Source organism: Saccopteryx bilineata, chromosome 3, assembly GCF_036850765.1.
Source record: "Saccopteryx bilineata isolate mSacBil1 chromosome 3, mSacBil1_pri_phased_curated, whole genome shotgun sequence".
Taxonomy (NCBI): domain Eukaryota; kingdom Metazoa; phylum Chordata; class Mammalia; order Chiroptera; family Emballonuridae; genus Saccopteryx; species Saccopteryx bilineata.
The window spans coordinates 32,161,939-32,170,597 of record NC_089492.1 but is presented as its reverse complement, the minus strand read 5'-3'; the positions used below and the strand labels follow the sequence as shown (position 1 = coordinate 32,170,597).

The 8,659-nt window shown below is 42.3% G+C and overlaps 1 pseudogene; it reads left to right on the top strand.

Annotated features, from left to right (window-relative positions):
- The first annotated feature begins 916 nt into the window (after positions 1-916).
- LOC136329747 (large ribosomal subunit protein eL42-like) lies at positions 917-5,609 on the top strand (annotated as a pseudogene).
- Positions 5,610-8,659: the final 3,050 nt, after the last annotated feature.

Sequence of the window (8,659 nt, the reverse complement as noted above, 5' to 3'; positions counted from 1 at the left end):
TTCTTTTTGCTGCTCTGATTGGGTGTTTTCAGCTACTTTGTCTTCCAAATCATTATTCAGTCCTATGCTTTATCCAAACTACTGTTTATTCCTTCTAGTGTATTCTTTCAGACATTGTGTTCTTTACTTCTGACTGGTTTCTTTTTATGGTTTCTGTGTCCTTTTTTATGCTTTCTATCTTTTTGTGAAGATCTCACTAAGTTCTTTAAGTATCCATATAACCTTTTTTTTTTTTTTTACAAAGACAGAGAGAGGGATAGATAGGGAAAGACAGACAGGAATGGAGAGAGATAAGAAGCATCAATCATCAGGGGGTTTTTTTTTTCATTTTTTTTTTCATCATCAGTTTTTTGTTGCAACACCTTTGTTGTTCATTGACTGCCCTCTCATATGTGCTGTGACCATGGGCCTTCAGCAGAGTGAGTAACCCCTTGCTCAAGCCAGTGACCTTGGGTCCAAGCTGGTGAGCTTTGCACAAACCAGATGAGCCCGTGCTCAAGCTGGCAACCTCGGGGTCTTGAACCTGGGTCCCCCACATCCCAGTTCGACACTCTATCCACTGCACCACTGCCTGGTCAAGCCATATAACCATTTTTTTTGAATTCTATATCTGGTAAATTGCTTGCCTTCATTTAGTTCTCCTGTTCTTTCACTTGAGTCATGTTTCTTTGTCTCCCTATTTTGGTTGCCTTTTTGTGTTTGTTTCTGTGTTTTGGGTAGACAGATCTTCTATGACTTCAAGTTTTGGTAGTGTGGCTTAATGTAGTGGTGTCCTGTGGGACCCAGTAATGCAACTTCCTTGATCATCTAAACTGGGTGCTCCAGGAATGTTCTTTGTGTGGGTTATATAGGCCCTCCCATTGTAATTGAGTCTTAACTTCTTTTGGCCCATTCGTGAATGGGGTTGACCCTCAGAATGGCTGACTATGAGGGTCAGTCCATACCACACTGTACAAGTTACTATGCAGGTGCTGACCACAGAATCAGAATTTGCCTCAGCAGGGTCTAGAACCTGCAGAAATTTCCATTTTTATATGCTACCTGTGAGCTAATTGGTCCTGCTCTGATGTTGTCTGGAGCTGGCTACTGAATATGTTGGTTCTGGGGCCTCTTGGGAGAGGGGGAAATCTGGTGCAAGCAGATGTCAGACACTGCCTGTGACTGGCCCTGGGCAACCTGTTTGGAACTACAAAACAACCCACAATTTGCCTGCCTCTGCTGGGCCTGGGTGTACAGAAATGACCAAGCTGTGTATCAAGGTCAGCTTTTACCAGCACCAGGTTCCAGGACAGGTCAGCAAATGTCCCAAGGAAACCTCTGCTTTTGCCTACCTCTGCCTGCCAGTGGCCTGTTAGGCTCCGTCACTGAATTAGTCACTGGAGGTACTCAGTTGCATGAGGTAGGTTCTCAGTGAGTTACCAGGTAAGTGGTGTTCACCAGATTGATACAGGTTCAAACTCAGTGCCAGTGCTGGGTCTGAGGCTACTCAGCAAATGTCTCAGGGAATACCAAGTCTAGCCACCCCCTTCTGGGTGCCAATAGACCTTTGTGTTGGAGCAGGGTCTCAGGGAGTGGTCAGGGTGAGGCCAGTAGAGTTTATCAGGCCCAAACAGACCAAGATTTGGCAACGTGAAGGGAGTTGTAGAACCATACAACTCAATCTGCCCAAGGTTCATCTGGGAGGCTGAGCTCAGCAGGCTGGGGGCACTGAGAGATGGGAGGGTGGGGCTAGTGGATCTCTTGTGGGAGGAAGGCATCAGACAGGTTCATGGAAAGTGGGGTGAATTGCCCCATTCCAAAGCCACACCACTCAGTCACTGATTCCTGAGTTTTCCCAGACCTCTACATCCCAGCCCAGGCAGCTCACTCTTCAGCAGGGCATAAACTCTGCGGGCTGAGGCAACAGGGAGTCCAAGGGGTGGGGCTATTGCATTCCCCCAGGCTGATGCCATAAGAAGGGGAGTGTACCATACAAGAAAGATGGTATCTTCATTGTGGGAAAGGGGCTCAACAAAGCATTCTTGGCAGCTGTCTCTCCAGCTTTCTCACAAGTCCCACAAACCCGTCTCTCCTTACACAACTCTAGTCTGCCCTACCCTCCCTCCACCAGAGCCCAGAGTGAAAGGCTGTGAACAAAATTTTGTGCATTAGCTTTTTAAGAGGGCACCTATCTCTCTAGCAGACTCCCATCTCTCCTTGGAAGACAGAATCTCCACTGATTTTCACAACCAGATGTTTTATGGGTTCCTTTTCCTGGTTCTGGTGCTCGGGCTGGGGAGCCTGGCATGGGATTGAGACTCCAGCTCCTCAGGAGGACCTTTCCAGCTGAAATATCCCTCCAGAATCTCAGCCACTACCAGTGGGAGCAGGACAACTTTTTTGCATCTCTGTCTTTTCTACCAGTCTCAATGTGGCTTCTTCTTGGTTATTAGACTTCTGATCAGCTGGTTATCCAGGCTGATTGTTCTATACTTTGGTTGTTATTACAGTTTGGTCCTGGGAGGAGATGAGTGTAACATCCACTTATCCTATCACCATCTTGCATCCTCTTGTTTCTTTATTTTAATGAAAACGCTTATAGTACATCATCATTAAGAAAAATTTTGACATTTGATATGAGATAGACATTTAACAAGTTAATAAAGAATCCTATTGCAATTTATAATTTTTTAAAGTTAGCAGCCATTGCTGAATTTTATCAACTTTTTGCTATTGGTATTTGCCACGGTAGGCTAATTGCTATAACAAACAGTCCTCATGGTCACTTGAGGTGTAAGTGTTCTTGAGGTAGACTTTCAAGTGATTATTTCAAGGACCCACCACATCCATTTTGTGACTCTGCCATTGTTAGGGCTTGAGATTCTTCTGCAGGATTCTCTGCAGTCAGCCAGCAGGTGGAAGAAGAGACAGTGAACAATTGCATAAGAAAAGTTTTATGGGTCAGAGAGAGAAGTGGCACACATCATTTCCAGCTACATTCCATCTGCCTCGATTCAAGCATAGATCCATACCTAACTACAAGGGAGGCTGAGAAATGTAGTCTGGGTATGTGCCAGGGAAGGAGAAGAAATGAGCTTAGTGAGCAACTGGCCAGCAATATTTTAATCTACAAATGTGATGTAATAAATAAATTTTCTAACCTAATGTCATTTTTAATTTTTTTTTTTTACAGAGACAGAGATTCAGAGAGAGAACTAGATAGGGACAGACAGACAGGAACGGAGAGATGAGAAGCATCAATTATTAGGTTTTTGTTGCGCATTGCAACACCTTAGTTGTTCATTGATTGCTTTATCATATGTGCCTTGATTGCGGGCCTTCAGCAGACTGAGTAACCCCTTGCTCAAGCCAGTGACCTTGGGTCCAAGCTGGTGAGCTTTTGCTCAAACCAGATGAGCCCGTGCTCAAGCTGGTGACCTCGGGCTCTTGAACCTGGGTCCTCAGCATACCAGTCCGATGCTCTATCCATTATGCCACTGCCTGGTCAGGCCATTTTTAATTCTTTTAATAACTCAAATTGATCATGCTGTATCATTTAATATATTGATTGATTTGATTTGTTATTTACTTAGAATAAAAATTTGCACCTCCACCATGGCCATAATATTTGTAATTAGTAAGCTTGAATTTTATTTTTTTATTTTTTTACAGGAACAGAGAGTCAGAGAGAGGGATAGATAGGGACAGACAGACAGGAAGGGAGAGAGATGAGAAGCATCAATTTTTCATTGAGGCACCTTAGTTGTGCATTAATTACCCTCTTATATGTGCCTTGACCAGTGGGCTACAGAAGAACCAGTGACCCCTTGATGAAGCCAATGACCTTGGGCTTCAAGCCAGCGACCTTTGGGCTCAAGCTAGCAACCATGGGGTCATGTCTATGATCCCATGTTCAAGCCAGCGACCCCACACTCAAGCTGGATGACCCCGCGCTCAAGCCAGCGACTTTGGGGTTTTGAACCTGGGTCCTCTGTGTCCCAGTACAATGCTCTATCCACACCGCCACCACCTGGTCAGGCTAAAAGTATTTGTTTTTAATAACAAACTTTAAAAGTACCATCAAATTCAAAAGAAAACAGCATTCTTCTATTTCATGGGACCAGAATCTTTGATGCAAAAAGAATCTGCTATTTCAGAGGCAGTGACATTTATATTTAAATAGCATTTTTTAACCAAGAAATTTGACCTAAATTTCATAACATATTTACATCTATAATAACAAGGCTGGCATCACCACTGTGCAGCTAAACTCAACAGCAGAAAAGACGTGACAAAGCAGCATTTCAATTTGGAAGTTGGCCACAAACCCTCAACAGAATTTTATGGAATACAGTCTTTCAAAAAGATTCAGTACATCTATTGGGATCCATTACTGCTATGCTATTCATGGTGCTAAAGAAATCTTCCCTAGATTTTCCTCAAAAAACTAGACCAAAAACACTTTGTAATTGCCACCCATCATGAAAGTCAGTTTTAGTGCTTCCTTACTCTCCTTCTCAGAAGTGTACCACTGGTGGGTGCTTCCAGTAACCACTGCTGGAGAGTTTTAATATTGCCAAGGCAGGCACAGCAACTCTCAAAAAATGAAAGATATAATTTTTAATAACCACAAGAAGCCCTGCTGTTTCTTTTCTGCGCTGAAAGCATAATCGTTAATGCCTCACTGCCCACAGCACAAATCAGACTTAAAATTACAGAGGCTGAAGGTTTTAACAGAAGCCACAGTGATCCATCATGTGCAAAAGAATCAAATTTCATTAACTCACGATAGCAGTGTGTCAACAAAGAGAATGGAGAAGAAAAGATTAAAAGGCTAATCCAAATTATCCAAAGACATTGAAACTCAGAGCTAAACAGTAGTACAAAGTGACAGTCAAGTTTGTTATAGCCATTACTGGAGGAGCAGAAACAAAAGACTGAGAAGAAAAGTAGGTGAAAATGAAAAGAAGGAAGGACTAGAAGTGGTAAATACTAATAAGAAATAAAAATAAGTGAGAAGGCCCTGGCCAGACAGCTTGGCTTGTTAGAGCGTTGTCCCGAAGCGCAGAGGTCGCCAGTTTGATTCCCGGTGAGGGCGCATACAGGAGCCGATCAATGTTTCTGCTTCTCTCTCACTCTCTCCCTTCCTCTCTCTAAAATTAATAAAATAAACATTAAAAAATAAAAAAAATAAATAAATGAGTTCCTTTTCGTGCTGCTAGCGCTCTCACAAACATAGTGAACGTTCCTAAAACCCGCCGGACTTTCTGTAAGAAGTGCGGCAAGCATCAACCCCACAAAGTAACACAGTACAAGAAGGGCAAGGATTCTCTGTATGCACAGCGAAAGCAGCATTATGACAGGAAGCAGAGTGGATACGGGGGGGGGGGGGGCAGAGAAACCCATTTTCCGCAAAAAGGCTAAAACTACAAAGAAGATTGTGCTGAGGCTTGAATGTGTTGAGCCCAACTGCAGGTCCAAGAGAATGCTGGCTATTAAGAGATGCAAACATTTTGAACTGGGAGGATATAAGAAGCGAAAGGGCCAAGTGATCCAGTTCTAAGCTTCATATTTTGTTTTATCATGTGGCAATAAAATCTTGAGAATATTAAAAAAATAAAAATAAAATAAATAAATAAGAAAATGTTTGCTAAAAGGAACAAATTTTAGCAGCCAAATCTTTTATTTTTATTTTCCATCTTTAGAAGGAAAAATGGAAAACTGGGAAAAACTTCTAAGAATAGGTTTTCTAGTTTTCCATCACAAGAGGAGGGATAGAGAGAGGGCAAATCTACTTAACTTTTAATAGAAACTTCTTAGAGAAAGTTTAACAAATAAATGATTTTCCAAATGCATGCTATCATTCATCTTCATTTATATTAAACACTTTGTTTTCTACTTATTTGGTTTCATTCATCCTGGGTTTTAACATACGTAAGTACAAAGACTCTATTGAACCCTGTGTTTAATGCCTGTTTATAGGAATACAGTTACATTTAAACAGCATTGAGAAAAGAGGAACAAAATCAACAGAAGTCAAGAAAAAGATTTTCCTAAAACTCAAAAGAAAGTAAAATATCAGTATCTTCTCCCTGTTGTTTTCCAGACGGCTAACTAAAGCAAAACTGTCTAGTTCGTGGCTTTATTTCCTGTGGGGTTCATTCTGGCATCTAATTAGTTTCACTATCAAGAGAGATACAAATCTGAGTATGTAGCCTCAAGACTATCTGAAATAGTTTGCCAGCAAAGTATGAGCCCCTCGTGGTGTTAGTCTTCGAATGGCCAGTCCAGTGGCTCCCTGAAACCTTTCATTAAAAAACCCTGCAGAGCCTGTCTGTAAACAAAGTTGACCGCTGGCAAAGCCCTGTCTGGCCACCTCTACTAGTGCGGCTCCAGATGAAGAAGAATGGTGCTCTGTGTTCCCAGAGCTGGCCTGGTTGGCAGGCTGTGGACAAATAAAAAGTACAGTAAAACAAAACAGGAGGACTGTGTTTCCTCCTCTGATAGGCATCACTGCCTCTTTGTCGCTAGACCCCAGACTCTGGACAGGGCTTTGCAAGCCTGAACACACAGAGCAGTCCAAACATTTTCTTTACGAAAGCAATGATCAGGAAAGGGGCGTACAACCTATCCAAACCAGGAGGAGGCTGCTCAGGCACGTCGGAGGCAGGACAGAGGCTGGCTGCTCCGGACACCTGGAAGAGACCAAGAACAATATAACCACCTGTTCTCTCCACTCAAAAATGTGCAGAGCGAAGGAGGACACTGAACTCACACGTGCAACAGGCAAGAACATTCTAAACAATTAGCAGTTCAAAGGAACGAAATCTAAAATATACTGACGTGGTATTGATAAGGCATTATTAGGAACAAAAGAGCAAGTTGTAAAACTATATTTACAGAACAATAGCATGTGTGTCAACAACCCCCCCCCCCCCCCCCCCCCCGCTCCACAGAAGCATGCTGTTTATTTTCTATAGTTGCATACAGATATATGTAAATGCATAGGAAAAGGCTCTGGAAAATGTGGTGAAGTGGGTTATCTCTGTGGTGGGAATCAATATTGTAGGTGATGAACAAAGCAGACTTTTGTCTGATATGTAATGTTTAAATTTTTATAAGGAGGAGCTATTAATATATCACATGATGTATATAAAGAACTCATTTTTTAAAGTTTTATTTGGACAATTAATTTTAACGGGGTGACATTGATCAATTAGAGTACATAGATTCAGAGAAAACATCTCCAGATCATTTTGACATTTGATTATGTTGTATACCCATCACACAAAGTCCAATTGTCCTCTGTCACCTTTTATTTGGTTTTCTTTATGCCCCTCCTCTGCCCCACCCCCTCTCTTTCCTTCTTTCCCCTCCCCTGGTAACCATTGCGTTCTTATCCATGTCCATGAGTAAAGAACTCATTTTTTAAGGGGTTAAATTACAGTAATTTCTTGTAAGGGCTCAGTCACAGAATTTCCTGTAAGTAGTTAAGGCACTGTAGATTGCTAGAAGCTTATTTCACAAACTTTAATCTTTACTTTGTTGCCTAAGAAATGCAGAAAGTTGCTTTTGCAGATGTAGGGAATCTCTTTTGAGGATGGTTCTCAGAAGCACAGACGACTCCCAGAAGCTCCAGACTCCAGCCATTTCAGAGATAACATCAAGGACACCAGTACTAGCATTTGAAGGACATTTTAGGTAGGCATCCCTACAAACCAGATTCCCATCTCCCGGGCACTGCTACATGACTAACTAGAATAAATTGCTAATCTCCCAAAAGATATATAAACTCACCAGTCAGCAGAAACTGTTAAGGCAGGATGCAGTGAGCCCCCTGCCTTCTCAGGTTGCTGACAATTTGATTAAAGACAATCTTAATACCACTCAGCTCTCATCTCTGTGATTGGCTCTGCAGTGATGGGTGACTTGAACCTTGAATTGTTCTGGTAACAGTTTTTTAAATTTTATTCTATTTAATCATTTTTGAGAGATGAGAGAGAGAGAAAGAGAGAGAAGGGGCAGGGAGGAGGAGCAGGAAGCATCAACTTTCATAAGTGCCTTGCCCAGGTAAGCCTGGGGTTTCGAACTGGCGACCTCAGCATTTCAGGTCCACATGTTACTCCCTGCACCACCACTGGTCAGGCCAACAATTAAAAAAAAATCTACTAAGCACATATCTAGCTAGTGATGACTCAGTGGGTCCATGTAGTTCTCCATGCTGCTAGAAACTACCAGTGTCACATGGAAAAACTTGCTCAAGACACAAACTATTGTCAAGAGAAGAGGGAGAGGCAGTCAAGAGAGACTGACCTCCTGAGTCTCCTGCTCCCAGAGCTTTAATTGATCAGAAGCAGAAAGGATTACAGGGGAGGGAGATCAGGTGATAAGGGGATAAACAAGCACAAAGGGAGAGGCAATCAATAACATCTAGGCTAATTTTCCTAAAGCCTGTTCACATGCATTCCTTTGTGTCTGCACAAAGGTCACTCACTCACACAGCTTCTTGGTGTTTGCATCCAAGAAACCTATTTATTACCATTCACACTCAGGGCTTTTAAACTAAAGTTCCTTAATCCAGGTCATAGAGGATCCAAGATTAGATGGGTGATTCCCTACAGGTCCAGCCATATCTGAGTGGGTCTGGGCTAAATGTAGTCATTGCTTCACTGATATAAAC